The sequence below is a fragment of the Macaca fascicularis genome, chromosome 4 (genome assembly GCF_037993035.2).
Source record: "Macaca fascicularis isolate 582-1 chromosome 4, T2T-MFA8v1.1".
NCBI lineage: Eukaryota > Metazoa > Chordata > Mammalia > Primates > Cercopithecidae > Macaca > Macaca fascicularis.
The window spans coordinates 120604353-120621650 of record NC_088378.1 but is presented as its reverse complement, the minus strand read 5'-3'; positions in this window follow the sequence as shown (position 1 = coordinate 120621650).

Below are 17298 nucleotides of genomic sequence, written 5' to 3'. Positions count from 1 at the left end.
GAGGATTCCTTGATTATTCCCTCAAATATGTTTTCCGAACTTTTAGATTTCTCTTCTTCCTCAGGAACATCTATTATTCTTAGGTTTGGAAATTTAACATAGTCCCAAATTTCTTGGAGTCTTTGTTCATTTTTTTAAATTCTTTTTTCTTTGTCTTTGACTGATTGGGTGAATTTGAAAGCCTTGTCTTTGAGTTCTGAAGTTCTTTCTTCTTCTTTTTGATTCTATTGCTGAGACTTTCCAGGGCATTTTGCATTTCTCTAAGTGCGTCCTTGATCTCCAGAATTTGTGATTGTTTTTTATTTGTGCTATTTATTTCACTGATGAATTTTCCTTTCATATCCTGTATCATGTTTTTGATTTCTTTAAGCTGGATTTCACCTTTGTCTGGTGCCTTCATGATTAGTTTAATAAGCGACCTTCTGAATTCTTTTCCTGGCAGTTCAGAGGTTTTATTTTGGTTTGGATCCATTGCTGGTGAGCTGATATGATCTTCTGGGGGTATTAAAGAACTTTGTTTTGTCATATTACCAGAATGGTTTTCTGGTTCCCTCTCATTTGGGCAGACTATGTCAGAGGGAAGATCTGGGATTCAAGGGCTGCTGTTCAGATTCTTTTGCCCCACAGGGTGCTCCCTTGATGTGGTATTCTTCCCCTTCCCCTAGGAATGGGAATTCCTGAGAGCTGAACTGTAGTGATTGTTTTTGTTCTTCTGAATCTAGCCGCCCAGAGGAGCTACTATGCTCCAGGCTGGTAGTGGGGAGTGTCTGCAAAGAGTACTATGATGTCATCTGTCTTCAGGTCTCACAGCCATAAATACCAGCACCTGCCCCCATGGAGGTAGCAGGGGAGTGAAATGGACTTTATGAGGTTCTTGGTGGTGTTTTTGTTTAGTGTGCTGGTTTTGTGTTGGTTGGCCTCTGACGTGGAGATGGTGCTTTCAAGAGTACGTTAGCTGTGGTCCTATCGAGGGGATGTAAACTTACCCTAGGGACACCTGGTTAAGCATTCAGCTTTCTCAGGCGGTGGGCAGGGCTGTAGAGCTTCTAAGAAATTCTGACCTTTGGCTACCAGGGCATGTAGAGAAAGACCACCTGGTGGGGACAGGGACAGGCTCAGCCTCTGCTTGGGCAGGGCTTGCTGTGGCTGCTGTGGGGAATAGGTGTGTGGTTTCCAGTCCAGTGGATTTATATTCCCAGGGGGATTATGGCTGCCTCTGCTGAGTCATACAGGTTGCCAGGGAATTGAGGGAAAGCCAGCAGTCACAGGCCTCACCTCACTCCCATGCAAACAGCAGTCCTAAAGGCCAATCTCACTCTCACTATGCCCCTGCAACAGCACTGACTATTTCCAGGCTGCTAATGACCAGGGCTGAGAACTTGCTCTAGACCGCCAGCTTCCCTGCTGAGAAAGCAAGTAGATTTCACAGTTTTTCCACATTTCAGGGAGCCTGCAGCAGTTATACAGTTCCTTCAAAGGGTCTGTGGATTCTCTCGGCTTTCCTGGTATGTTCCTGTGGTGGTTCTTGGAGCAAAAGTTCACAATGTGAGACTCCACATGCTGTTGTGTCTGTCCAAACAGGAGCTGCAAGCTAGTCCTGCCTCCTATCCACCACGTTAATACTCATCCTGAATCTTACTGCTGATCCTCCTTAAGAACATAGCCATTCAGCTATATTCCCAAGCCAGAAATGGAAGAATCTTCTCATATTCTTCCAACTCTCACCCTCCTTGCCATATGCAGTTTGTTATCAATTCCCTCTAAGTATTTCTTCTGGATTTTTAATATTTTTAGCTTTATTGAGGTATAATTGACAAAATTATATATATTCAAGGTATATGCAACATGGTATTTTGATATACCTATACATTTTGAAATGACTACTACAGTTAAGCTAATAAATATATGCATGACCTGACCTTTTATGTGTATGTGATGAGAATGCTTAACATCTACTTGCTTAGTAAGTATAAATCTATATACTTGTTTTTGTCTTATTATCTGTTCAGTCTTATTCCCTCAGTTCAGGCTTTCATCATTGTTGAACGCTGGACCACTTCAACAGTCTCCTGACTGATATGGTTATTACACTATTGGAAGCAAGGAAATCAATCAAAACCTTTTGCAGCAGTTTAGGCTCATGATGAAGTCTGCCTTAACCAGGGTAATGGCTTTGGGGATGGAGGATGAGGGAAGTGAGGCAGGGGAACAATTGAAGAAAACAGAGAAGGTATGAAACAGTTGGGAAAACTAGAAATTGAACTGACCAGTGTAATGCATGAGATTTCTTAGACAGCCCGAGATCCACTTGAAAACTCTGACTCTCTAGGGGCCCCATTCTGTACAAATGTGATACCCCCAGCAGCCCCTGTATAAATGAAGAGAAGTGGGCGTTTGACTTTGTAATGGGCTAACATTTTTGTGGATGTTGAGATGGGGGTGAATATATTTTGCAAGTGGGAGGAACATGAATCTTTGGGGTCCACATGTCATACTACGGTAGGAAGAATAATGCCTCCTTAATACATCCAGGTTCTAATTCCCAAAACCTGTGACTGTTTCTTCATATGGAAAAGGGACTTTACAGGTGAGATTAAGAATCTTGAGATGAGGAGATTATGATGATTATTCTGGTGGGCCCTAAAAGTAATCACAAATGTCCTTGTAAGAGGGAGGCAGAGGGATATTTGGCAGAAAAGGATAAGGAGATGTGATGACTGGAAACAGAGGTTGGAGTGAAATCCTTTGAAAATGGAGGAAGGGGTCATGAACCGGGGAACATTGGCAGCCACTAGAAGGTGAAAAGGCAAGGAATTGATTCTCCACTCATAATTTCCAGAAGAAACTAGCCCTGCTAACACCTTGATTTTAGCCTGGTGTAACTGATTTTAGACTTCCGACCTCCAGAAAATAAGGGCATGTTTGCATTGTTTTAAGCAACTAAGTTTGTGGTAATTTCTTATGGCAGTAGCAGGAAACTAATACAGGCTTAATTTAGGGTAGGGGTTTTAGCAGGGAGATGGAAAAGAGGCATGAGAGTAGAGAATAATTGGAACAGAATAGTTAAAATGATAGTTTAAGTACTCAGCTTATTAGGGTAGAAGTGGAGATAGACAGGGACTGATAGGAAGAAATTAGAAGGCTCAAGTGGTTGGAAAGCCCAGTACAAGACTAGAAGATTTCTATTTCAATTGCAGTAGCTGGGTGAATAACTTATAAATTTTATATAATAACTTATAAATTATATAAATTTACCTGGTTTTAAAAACATACCAGTTGGGCACTGCGGCTCATGCCTGTAATTCCAGCACTTTGAGAGGCTGAGGTGGGAGGATGACTTGAGGCCAGGATTTTGAGACCAGTGTGGGCAACACAGTGAGATGCCATCTCTACAAAAAATAAATAAATTAGCTGGATGTGATGGTGCATGCTTGTAGTCACAGCTACTCAAGAGGCTGAGGTGAGAGAATCACTTGAGCCTGGGAGGTTTAGGATATAGTGAGCCATGATTTGATTTGATCCCTAAAATCACCAAATATGGATTGATACAGTTGTTAACAAAGTATTAAAAGTTCACACTTTGGTAACATTTTGAGTATAGCAGCCCAATCTGTATTGGGATAGAGATAAAATCAAAACTCCAGCCAGGAAAGCTGATAATTCACATTTTCATAGAAACAAATAGAATAATAAAAACCTGGTAACATATCTGCTCAAGTCCAAAAACTATCGCAAGAAATCTACACTTACAGATGCACGCATGCATAGTCAAGTATGTAATTAACTGGTAGACGGGTTATAGCAAGTTTAGGAACCGAAACACATCAAAGTCCATTTCATAATACTATTAGCAAATATGATGTATTTTATTATTTGTATACCCACAGAGCAGGAAACTAATGTTATTTGGAAATGATTCAAAGAAGTAGTTTAGTTAGATTTAGATATTAGTTATCTCACCCAAAATGTCTATCTATACCAAGACACATATTTAGCTATAGGGCCATACTATTATAGTGTTCATGTCAGATTCATAAGAGTATGCACATGCATTGTATTTATATGACATTTTCCTTGTTACTTACACTATTACCTATGATTGCCCATCTTCTTTTATCACAATTGGATGCTTAATTTATGGAGAAAGTTGCTGTCGGTTTTTTCTGTATCTCTTCTCCTCTCCTCTGGGTTGTTATGTCCTTCTATTGCTGTGAACTTCATGTAGTCTGACTATAAACCCACCCAAAGGAAAAGTTAAACAGCCTCATTGTCAGTTGGACTCTTTGCCTTTGTTCTATAAGCAATAAAACTATATGTCCCTGGCTAAATGTAAATAGAGAGGTTTAGTATTGTCCTTCTGGAGATAAACTACAATGGTTGATTTTTCCACATTGAATCATTTAATGGATTTTTTTCCACGTGATGGTTTTTTATATGCTAATGAAACATGTAAAGTGTGACATTAAATAGTGTAAGGGTCTAAGTAGCACTAACATGGTAAAATTAGAAAATTCTTTTCTAAGTTCTCATCCCTGTGATGCATTCAGCACATGTCAGTCGGTACAACCAAGTGGTCTTGAGCAGTCACTCATTTCAGTATTCCAACAATCGCAGGAGTAATACTGACTAACTGTATCAAAAGCACATTTTATATTAGGGCACAGACTAACAAATTATAGTCTATGGGCCAAACCTGGCCAATTTCCTATTTTTGTAAATAGTTTTACTGAAACAAAGCCACAACTATTCACTTGCAGATTGTGTGTGGCTGCTTTTAGCTGTAAAATGACAGAGTTCTACAAAGCTTAAAATATTTACCTGGCCTGTTAAGAAAAAACTCACTAACCCCATATTTGAGTCCAGTATATATAAAATACAGATATAGTGTCTTGCTTTGAAATGTATTTTAAATGTTCTGAGATAATTTTCATTTCAAACGTTCTCTTGTTTTCATAAATTATTTAAGTGTCCTAGGAATTCCAGTTTCAGTATCCAAACTTCATTTGTGCCTTCTTGACAAAATATGCATTCTGACTTTTGTTTTAAAAACAAGGTATCTGTTTCTGTAATACACTGCTTTTATTTTAGAGTTTTTAATAATGTGAATCCCATACTTGCCTCTTGACACTTTTATTATAATGAAATTTTATTTTATGTGTGGTTTCCAAACCAAATTCAAATCCTTTGAGTTTTGAATTCATAAATAACAGAGCCCATGCTCTGGGGTTTTATTAACAGTGGTGACATCTCTAATGCCACTTTTAGGAATTGTCTGAGCTTTGGACTCATCACTTAGTTGCAATATAAACTAACTTGCCCTATTTCCAAATGAAACTATTGGTTGCTTATCTGCAAGGATATGAAGCCCCTCCGGGATTCAGAGTCTATGCTCTTGACTTGTGTATGTTAAACTAGCTTTGCATCCCAGGGATAAAGCCGACTTGATCATGGTGGACAAGCTTTTTGTTGTGCTGCTGGATTCCATTTGCCAGTATTTTACTGAGGATTTTTGCATCAATGTTCATCAGGGATATTGGCCTGAAATTTTCTTTTTTTGTTGTTTCTCTGCTAGATTTTGGCATCAAAAGGATGCTGGCCTCATAAAATGAGTTAAGGAAGAGTCCCTTTTTTTCTATTGTTTAGAATAGTTTCAGAAGGAATCGTACCAGCTCCTCTTTGTACCTCTAGTAGAATTTGGCTTTGAATCTATCTGGCCCTGGGCTTCTTTTGGTTGGTAGTCTATTAATTACTGCCTCAATTTCAGAACTTGTTATTGGTCTATTCAGGGATTCAAATTCTTCCTGGTTTAGTCTTTGGAGGGTGTATGTGTCCAGGAATTCAGCCATTTCTTCTAGATTTTCTAGTTTATTTGCATAGAGGTGTTTATAGTATTCACTGGTGGTAGTTTGTATTTCTGTGGGATCAGTGGTGATCTCCCGTTTATCATTTTTTATTGTGTCTATTCTCTCTTTTCTTTATTACTCTTGCTAGTGGTCTATTTTGTTAATCTTTAAAAAAAAAAAACAGTTTCTGGATTCATTAATTTTTTGAAGGGTTTTTCGCGTCTGTATCTCCTTCAGTTCTGCTCTGATCTTAGTTATTTCTTGTCTTCTGCTAGGTTTTCAATTTGTTTGCTCTTGCTTCTCCCAGTCTTTTTATTGTGATATTAGGATGTCAATTTTAGATCTTTCCTGCTTTCTCCTGTGGGCATTTAGTGCTATAAATTTCCCTCTAAACACTGCTTTGGCTGTGTCCCAGAGATTCTGGTACATTGTGTCTTTGTTCTCATTGGTTTCAAAGAACTTATTTATTTCTGTCTTAATTTCATTATTTACCCAGTAGTCATTCAGGATCAGGTTGTTCAGTTTCCATGTAGTTGTGCAGTTCTGAGTAAGTTTCTTAATTTTGAGTTCTAATTTGATTGCAGTGTGGTCTGAGAGACTGTTTGTTAGATTTCTGTTCTTTTGCATTTGCTGAGAAGTGTTTTACTTCCAATTATGTGGTCAATTTTGAATAAGTGAAATGTGGTGCTGAGAAGAATGTATATTCTGTTGATTTGGGGTGGAGAGTTCTGTAGATGTCTATTAGGTTCACCTGATCCAGAGTTGAGTTCAAGCCCTAAATATCCTCATTAATTTTCTGTCTTATCTATCTGTCTAATATGGATGATGGGGTGTTAAAGTCTCCCACTATTATTGTGTGGGAGTCTAAGTCTCTTTGTAGGTCTCTAAGAACTTGCTTTATGAATCTGGGTGCTCCTGTATTGGGTGCATATATATTTAGGAAAGCTAGCTGTTCTTGTTGCATTGATCCCTTTACCATTATATAATGCCCTTATTTGTCTTTTTGATCTTTGTTGGTTTAAAGGCTGTTTTATCAGAGACTAGGATTGCAACCCCTGCTTTTATGTTTTTCTTTCCATTTGTTTGGTAAATATTCCTCCATCCCTTTAAGTCTATGTGTGTCTTTGCACATGGGATGGGTCTGTTTGTTTCCCCAAGATTCACATATTTTATAAAAGGAGAGTCCTAACTATCTGTTTCATATTGGACTGTGGGTCACCGTTAACCTGTGGCAGGAAGCACAGAGTGCTCATAGGCCCACTTGTCTGCAAACTATACTGTCACGTGTGTAGTGAGGAAAGTTGGGGTAAGAGGACCTCTGGCATGAGGAAGTAAAAGGGAGATTTTTTTCCTTCTAAAGTGAGGACAAGCCACCCTCTGGTGAGTATGCTGCTTTTGTATTCGTAGAATAGGTACTTTTATTTCTCGACTTATGAGGAGGCCCCCATGTTGAATACAAATTAAATAGACATGGCTCTTGCAAGTAGTCAGTGAACTCTCTCTCGCAGGGCACCATGGTATTTGGTAAGTTATTTCCCGCAGAATGGCAGCTTAAATCCTAGATAATTTGGACCATTTTATGCAGATGAATTTGTGTTGCCATCCCCCCTCCGCTGCTTTTTAGAACAAAGCTGATGGAAATTTAATTCTGTGAAACAAAAATACAAGTAATAGTATAAGTTAAATGCATTGAAATGCTCAGCTGTTTTCATTTCATTGGGTTTTGAGGAGATTTAGCAACACTGCCCTAGGCAGATGACAAATTCGGAGAGGATATGAAACTGCTTGTATAGATTATTTTGTAAGAGTTAGAATACCTAGTTGTATTTACCAAGGAAAAACTTTAGTTAGGATTAAAGTTGCAAAGCTCCCCGTTTTACTGAGAACTAAAAATGAAAGACCCAGACAGGGGCCTTGTGACTCCCCAAGAGTGCACTGGGATTCTAAGTTGCTTGTGAAGGATAGGTTCAAGACGTTTAGCCTTCTTTTTCTATATTTTTATCGATGGACATATGTAATCACTGAGCTTCTCCATCCCACTTTCTAGCCCACTGGTGAGCACTAAATCAGGTTAATGGAACTTCTACTCTTTTTGAAAATGGCCCAAAAGACCTGCATTAGAAATTTTATGACTATCATCTCTTTAGGTTTATTTTGTGTTTTACTTGAAAATATCTGTTCTATTAAATCAGGTGGTGAGTGGTATTACCCATGTTGTTCTGTCAATTGCTAGAAACAGCTCAAGATGCTCTTGCAAGCAGCCTAATTTCTCAATGTATCTGCATTCTGATGATTGGGTTGCAATCTGAGCGCCTTTGTGCCATCCGTGAAAGGCTCTTCAGCTCTTCTTTACTTGCTTTCAACCCTCACCTCTGGTGCCTCAAGAAGATGGGTTAAGAGCCAGCCAATCTGGGGATAAATACATAGTATGTTCCTTAATCTCATCTGTATAAACTGGAAATTATAATAATAGTATTAACTTCATTAAATTATACAATAAATAAATAGGATCTTAGAAGTATATCTGGCACACAGTTCCATATTGTATGTTCCTAAAGAGCTAGTCCTAGATGATAAAATAAGAGTTCCCTCTGAAATGTACAAAGCAGTGACTGGGCAGAATAAGCAATGATAGTAATGCTAGTTATTATTGTTAAGCTAAATGTCAATGTAAATATTTTTAACTTCACTCTGCTCTTATTATTCTTCCTTTTTTAAAAATTTTATTTTCTTCCCCTTTTAATCCTTCAGTCTTTCTTAGAACCCTTTTGCAACTCATCTTCCAAGAGTCTGTGTCTGGTATATTCCTGTTCAATGATCTCTTTATTCACATGTCATTCATTGTGCCCATTGTCATCTCATTCCTAGCTAGACCTCAACATTGGCAATAATCTATCCAATGTATAACAATGACATTGTTATTCTTAATGATCTTCCACAATGGTATGTTAATAAGCTCAATATGTGTACATGTGTGATGTGTTATTTGAGTCCTGAGATCCTTCAGAATATGAAGATGGGAGAACCAGAGCATAACTCCAAGTCGTCAGGTACTGTTGGATTTTTCATTGTATTTTTTTCAGTTTCCATTAGATTATATGTTTTCTTAAATGAAGACTAGCCAATCAAGCTGGCGTTATGTGAAGACTCTTAATAGCGAACACAATCTCTCTTTCTACTCTTTACACCCACTTTAGCTAGACCCTACTTGGATATATTTATACACGTATTTTCAGCCTCATCTTGGCACTGGCCACATGTCTGAGTCCTTGAACAACCAAAAATTATACCTTAAGCTCCATGTTCCCCTATCAGAGCAGTACCCGGAGGGCTGGTATAAAGACCCTATTTTGCCATTTTGAGCTTTTTTGGTTTTAGAGAAAGAATGATTTCTAAGGCATAACCCTGACTGCAGGTGAAAGCATATGATTTTCTCCAGTTCTGTCAGTTGTTTTAGTTATTTAATCTGCAGGTTGTAATATACCACTTCCACATTTAAAATCTCAGGCAGGTAGTTGATCTTTTTCTGATCTCAAGGATATCTCCAGAATCATTATTTCAGTGGCTCATGAACTATTTTAACTCATGATGGGCTGTTTGCTTCTGTGTCTAGGAAAGTGGGTACTAGTTGAACAATAACTGCAAATATTCTCACTAAAATGTATCATTGTTTTTTCAAGAAGGGAGCAGACTGTAAATATTTTAAACTCTACAAATCATACAGTCTCTGTTACAACTATTCAACTCTATTATTTTAGTATGACTATAATTTTAAACAAATGAGTGTGGCCATACTCCGATAAAACGTTTTATTAACAAAAGAAGTAGATAGCAGAATTTGCCTCATGGTTTGCCAACTCCTGATTTACACTAATACCTTGAACTATAATTAGCTACACACTTGCTTGTGCCAGGCACAATACTAAATGCCTTACATGCATTAATTCATTTAATTCTCAGAACAACTTTGAGAGATAGGTGCTCTATTATCATAATATCTCCAGAAAACTGAGGCACAAAAATACACAAAGAAGTTGAGCAAATAGCTAATTAAGTGGCAATGCTAGGATTTAGCCCCAGTACATTTAACCTTAAAATCTAATTTCTGTCTACTATACTCTGCTAGTTTGTATCATCTCTAATTCCAAAGTATTATTTGGTAAATAATGAATGAGTGCATAAAAAATTGTGATTCAAATTATCTTCTAAAAACCTTTTATACTCAAATAGGACTGCAATACACCATCTAATGTTCAATTACATATTATCCTATAATTATCGGAGTATGTCACAACTTGAAACCAGACCGGATCTAGACAAATTATTTCAAACAGAAATTGTTTTAGCAATGAATTAGAATAATTACCTAGAAGGTGCTGGGAAGGAAGATGTTTTGTGAATAAGGCTCTGCCTATTCTAGAAATGACAGTATTGTACACAAGGCTGATAGAAAGCACAAGTCTCAATAGCCAATAGTCAGAAACAGAGCTCTAAGGTGAGGATGGCTGGCCAAAGAAATAGAAATCAAACAACAAGTAGTTTTTTCCCAATCACAGAAGTAGATTCAGGTCTCAATTCTCCAGAAGAACTAGAAAAGGAAAGATTATCTTTTGTTGGAGGATTTTGAGGTATTCTGCAGCTTAAATTTATTTAGTAAGTTAAAAATAGAAACTAAGACAGAAATCTGTGTCAGAATGAGATATGGTGAGGCCTAGGTCTACTAGCTAGTTATGTAAGATATTGAACCATAGAAAGTAGAGCTAGGGATGCTTAAGAACTTTCTTCCTTAAGGAAAAGTAGTGCAGAGAGCAGGACAAGGAGGAGCATACGAATAGGGAACCATATGGAACCAGCTGTAGATAAGAGAATTATGCAGGGGCTAAGATACCAAACTAGGTCTGACCGAAATATTGACTCCTACCATATATAAGCTCCCGAAGGATAAGAAAAGATGACTTCCTGAGCATAATGCTAAGGTCTACATGGCACAGTTTCAGGCTCTAAATGCATACTCAATAACATTTATTGATTAATCTATTTAAAAAATCTATAAGAAAATATGGAGCAACTAGTACCTGAGTTTTCTATCTCCTAACTCTTTGCTCCTTCATCAATTTTGCCATTGCATACTTGATTTTTGCTGATTCAATTTTACTTCAATGTCCAAATTTGCATTGCAGAGAGTGCCACCCTTCTGAATATCCCGTGCATCTGGGAATAGTATATGCTTGCCTTCATCTATTTTGGCTGCTCTAACAAAATACCATAAATTGGTTAGCTTATAAACAACAAAGATTTATTTCACGTAATTAATCTGCATTTCCCAAGTTGGATATGTTGTTATTCATAATTATTCATTTAAAAATATATTCTAGGCTGGGCACGGTGGCTTACTCCTATAATCCCAGTACTTTGGGAGGCAGAGGCGGGTGGATCACGAGGTCAGGAGACAGAGACCATCCTGGCTAACACGGTGAAACCCCGTCTTTACTGAAAATGCAAAAAATTAGCTGGGCGTGGTGGCGGGCGCCTGTAGTCCCAGCTACTCAGGAGGCTGAGGCAGGAGAACAGCGTGAACCCGGGAGGCGGAGTTTGCAGTGAGCTGAGATCGTGCCACTGCACTCCAGCCTGGGCGACAGAGCAAGACTCTGTTTCCAGGGAAAAAAAAAAATTCTAATTTACATCATATTTTTCTTAGATCTATGGGTTATTTAGGAATGTGTTTATTAATTTTCAAACATTCAGGGATTCTTAATTTTTAAATGTTTTTGTGATTCAATTGGACTGCAGCTGAAGATCACACACTGTATGACTCCAATCTTTTGGAAATTTTTGTGTTTTGCTTAATGAGCCAGGATAAATTCACTATTGTAAATGTTTCATATATACTAGAATATGGCTGATTTATTGATTCAAAAAACATTTTAGGTTCAAGGGTATAGGTGCAGGTTTGTTATCTAGGTAAATTTCATGTTGTGGGGGTTTGGTGTACAGATATTTTTATCACCCAGGTAATAAGAATAGTATCCAATAGGTAGTTTTTGATTCTCACCCTCCTTTCACCCTCCACTCTCAAGTAGGCCACGGTGTCTATTATTCCTTTCTTTGTGTCCATGTGTAGTCAATGTTTAAGTCTTGCATATAATTGAGAACATGTGGTATTTGTTTTTTTGTAGAAAATGTTTTCTGCAGTTTTGGCTGCAGCATTATGTATGTTCATAATTCACATTTGTTCATTTTGTTTGAACCTTGTGATTTTTGGATTTAACTGGAGCATTTAGCCTATTATATTTAATGTTATTTATTACTAATCTATTTGGGCTTATATATGTAATTTATCTGTGTTATCTGTCTTGCCTATTCTATATTTTTCTTTCCGTCCTTACCTCCTTTACTTTCTGTCCTTACCTTTATTTGGAAAAAAAATATTTTTCTTTTACTGGTTTATAGGTTATGGTTTTTTCCGTGCTCATTCTAGAAATTACAACACACATTTTTAACTTCTCAAGGTTAAAAGTTAGTCATTGCCTTCACCTTCCATCCTGCCAATATAAGTTCCTTCAGAAGATTTAATCTCATGTACGCCTCTCCTGATTTATTATTGTTATGTATTTTACTTCTATGTTGGCATATTTAAACTCCAAAATTTTCTTATGGTTTCATTTAGTATTTATTTAGGATTCCTCCTACATGTTCTTCAATCTTTGCTGTCTGTTTGTTATCCCCAACCCATTCCTTCTACCTAAGATCACTTCTGCCTGAAATATGTTTATTAGAATATTCGCAAGTGTGGGTTGCTGGTGCTAAACACTTTGTCATTTTGGAGGAAAGGGAATATCTGAAAATGTCTTCAAGTCTCTCTCATTCCTAAAAGATATTTCTGGTAGGCATATTCTGTGTTGTCAATTGTCTCTTTAAGCACATTAAGGATATAATTCCACAGACTTCTGGCAACCATTTTGTTATTAAAATGCAATGGTCAGTTTGTCACCCCCTTTAAAGACAATCTGTGTTTTTTGTTGTTGTTTTAGATTGCTTTTAATACTTATTCTTCACTTTTTTTGGTTTTGAAGTTTTATAATGTGTCTAGATGTAAATTTATTTTCTTTATCTTGTTTTGGATACCCTGTGTGCCTGAATCTGTGGATTATTTCTGGGAAGTTCTTCGGCATTTTCTCTTCAAATATTGCCTCTGCCACATGTTTTCTCTCAGCCCCTTCTGGGGTTCCAGTGAATTGTATGTCAGACCTTTTCACTCCAAACATTATCCATGTCTCTTAACTTCTTTTTCATTTTTTCCTCTCCTTCTTGCATTTTTGATAATTACTTCTGATCTACCTTCCAGTTTGCTAATTCTCTCTTCAGTTATGTCTAATCTTTGGGAAAATTCATTTTTGAGTTTTACATTTTAGTTATTTTTCATTTTTCAAATTCATTATTTGACACATCTACAGTATTATTTAAAAACAGCAATGGTTTCCTAGGAGAAAATGTAGGTTTATCTATTATTTCTTAGAACACAGTAGACATAGTTTTACACAGTTGTTTAAATCCTTGTCTAATAATTCCAGTGTCACATTTTGACTATTCTAATGTCACTAATACTTTGGTGAGCTGGTTTCTGTTTTCTGTCACTGCTGTTTCTTACTCATGTTGCCTCATTGCTATGCTTACTTATTTTTACTCTGCATGGTTCATTTTCTTATATTATTTATTATATTTTTCAGCATTAAAATGAAGAGTTATATTTTATCAGAGAGGGTTTCCATTATCTTCTGTCAGGTGCCTAATAGCATATCTGTTTAGGGCCACTTCAAACTAATTTTATTTCAGGCTTGAGGTTTTCCTTTTTTGTGGAGAGTGGGTAAGATTTTGTGTTACAACACTTACTGAATACATACAGTTACTCACAGGCTGCCCTCCCCCAAATAGTCACTGAGAGATGGAAAGTTGAGATCTTTACGTCTGGTGTATTTTCACACTAATGATATAGCCCTGTGAAGTACCAGCACTAAGGAAGAAAGAGTCTCCTTGGGTAGATCCTGGCTTTTGACCATCCTGTGGACCCAGACGGACTAGAAAACCAACTTGTTAAATTCAGCAAATGACTCAAGGCAAAAGTGGCTTTATTTAACTCTCTGGGTTAGAGGTTTTGCATAGATTTTGGCCTGCTAAATTGTCTTTGTTGTTGTTGTTTGTTTGCTCTTTTCAACTTTTAAGTTCCATGGTACATGGGCAGGATATGCAGGTTTGTTACATAGGCTGTGGTGGTTTATTGCACAGATTAGTGGGCTTAAAACCCACGTATTAAGCCCAGCATCAATTTGCTGTTCTTCCTAATGCTCTCTCTCCTCCCTCCCCACAGGTGTTCAGTATGTGTTGTTCCCCTCTATGTGTCCATGTGTTCTTATTGTTCAGCTTACACTTATAAGTGAGAACATGCAGTGTTTGGTTTTCTGTTTCTGCATTAGTTTACTGAGAATATTGGCTTCCAATTCCATCCATGTCCCTGCAAAGAACATGATTTCACTCCTTTTTATGGCTGCATAGTATTCCATGGTATATATGTACCATATTTTCTTTATTCAGTCTATCATTGATGGGCATTTAGGTTGATTACATGACATTGCTATTGAAAATAATGGCTGCAATGAACATATGCATCCAAGTATCTTTGTAATAGAATTATTTATATTTTGGGGGGCATATATCCAGTAATGGGATTGCTGGGTCAAATGGTATTTCTGCTGCTAGGTCTTTGAGGAATCATTTGGCCTGCTAATTCTATATTAACTTGCTCATGCTTTGAGGCCACACACACACACACACACACACACACACATATGTATATATAAGATTATATAATAATCTTATGTCAGACCTTTTCACTCCAAACATTATCCATGTCTCTTAACTTCTTTTTCATTTTTTCCTCTCCTTCTTGCATTCTTGATAATTTCTTCTGATCTACCTTCCAGTTTGTTATATAAGATTATATAAGATTATATATCTCATATATATGAAAGGTTATATATATATATATATATAAAACCTTCATATTTAGTTGTTTCTTTGGAGGAAGGGCCAGTGAATGTTCTCAATAACTTAGTTCATTATATTATAGAAACTGCTTTTTTCTGATTGATATTATATACTTATATTTGAACTGTCTTACTCTAAAATTAATATGTTAGTTTAACTGAGTTTTGTCTGATTTATGTACATCTTATTTAGTTAACATGCTTACATTTATTTTTCAATTAATTAAAAATAACTTCAAATTTTTAGCAGATTTTTTATGGACTTTCTTATTTTAAAATCCTGTTGTAAACCTGTATACCTGTGTTGGTTTTCTACCATAAGCAGTTTTCATACCAGCATAGGAAAAGCATCAAAGAGAGGGATTGCAGCAGGTTCTTTTATGATTTGTCTTAACTCACAATCATAGATGGAAATTTTTTATCAAAGCGAATAAAACAAAATTAACAGAAAAGTATTGGAGAGCCTGTCTAAATAATCTCTCTAGTGGTAGCCATGATATAACAGATTAGAGAGTCAAGGGTCCTGGGACAGAGGGTGTGTACAGACATATTTCTAAACCCATTGCCTTTTCCTTTGTCAGGGCAGTGTGTTTCAAGTTAATGTTCATGAATTTTCTTAAATTTTTATTATATCTTCCTGTGGGTTTTAGTGCTGAAAGATGACATTTAGAAATTATTCAATCAAATCATACTGGAAAGGATTTAGAAGTAACGACGGGGGCGGTATGAGCATCTCTCTCTTGTGTGGCTCTAGTGGAGCGAACACTGGCTCTCAAGATGGAATGCCTGGGTTTTCCCATCTACTCTATGACTCAGTTTCCTCATTTTAAAAATAGGAATATTAAGAGTATCTATTGCAGAGCTGTTTGAAGATTAAATGAGTTAATAAATGGAATGTGGGCTAGGCAGGGTGGCTCACGCCTGTAATCCCAGCACTTTGGGAGGCTGAGATGGGTGCATCAAAATCATCCTGAGCTAGGCAACATGACTAAACACCGTTTCTACCAAAAAATACAAAAATTAGTTGGGTGTGGTGACACACCCCTGTAGTCCCAGCTACTTGGGAGGCTGAGGTGGGAGGATGGCTTGAGCCTGGGAGGCAGAGGCTGCGGGTTGCAGTGAGCCAAGATCAAGCCACTCACTGAACTCCAGCCTGAGTGATAGAGCCAGATATTGTCTCAAAAACAAACAAGCAAAAAACAAAAACAAAGTGCGTGTGGCATATGGAATGTCTTTAGAACTAAGCCTGACAGTTGATGAGTGCTGTATGAATGTTTTCAAAGCACAGTGGAGGCTGAGTGAAAATACAAGTACTACAAGAGAGGTAACATATTGATGATGTTCCCACGAGCAGGTACGTTTTAGGGAGCGAGGGGCAACAAGGATGGAGGGCACTAAATGCCTAAGGGATGGAAATGAGAAAGGAGTTAGGACAAGGGTGCAGGGGTGCTGCTCTTAGCTCAATTTACGTTTAGCTCAGGGCTATTGCTTTTTTTTTTTTTTTTTTTTTTTAACTGCTCTGTTTTTCAGTTACATAGGCCTAGTTCTCTTTTGTAGAAACCAATGAGTATACAGACTGATTTTTCTTTTAAGCAGGGAGTGTATTAAGTAAGGTTGAACATGAATTGTTATTGTGCCACAAGGGGAAAAGAACTGATTCAATTTGATTCTCAAGTGTATTACTACATTGAATAATAATGACATTATCATTTAATTGTTTAGACATTAGTTTCATTCGCATATGTAGTTTGGGACCATTTAGAAAAAAACCTAGAATGAACGATATTCTGTTTTTATTGTAGAACCCCACTGTTAAATATCTCACAGGCTAATGTTTAATCGCATTCTTAGTCTTGCACAGTTCTTGATAATAATTAACCTGAAATAACTACTTCCATACGTGAGTTGGGGACACATTTGCTTTTGTTGTTTCAATTTCCTTTCTCAGGAAGTTAAATGGTTAAAACTTGCAGATCTAAATTGTCCGTAAATAGCCATAAGAGGAAAAAGCCCATGAAAGATAGAGAATTGGAGGTTTGTATATATTTGCTAATACAAACCCAAGTATTTATTATACATTTAAAGACTATATTTACATGCATGTTTCTTTTTAATATCATATGACTAGAATATTTCCAAGTTTCAAAGTCGTATGCTCCACTATGAAGAGTCTTTTTCTTGTTTCTGGTGGCTAAAGTCAAAATAATCTAAATATTAAGGCCTCTCATTAATGGTAACTTAGATGAGTCAAGTAGCAGGTCTACAACATGAGGCCTGTGTGTGTGTGTATGTGTGTGCACGCGGGTATATCAAACCATTTTATTTATTGAGGTACGATTGACATGTAAAAAGCTGTAAATATTCAATGTATGCAACTACTTGACTTTGGGGATAAATATACACCCATAAAACTG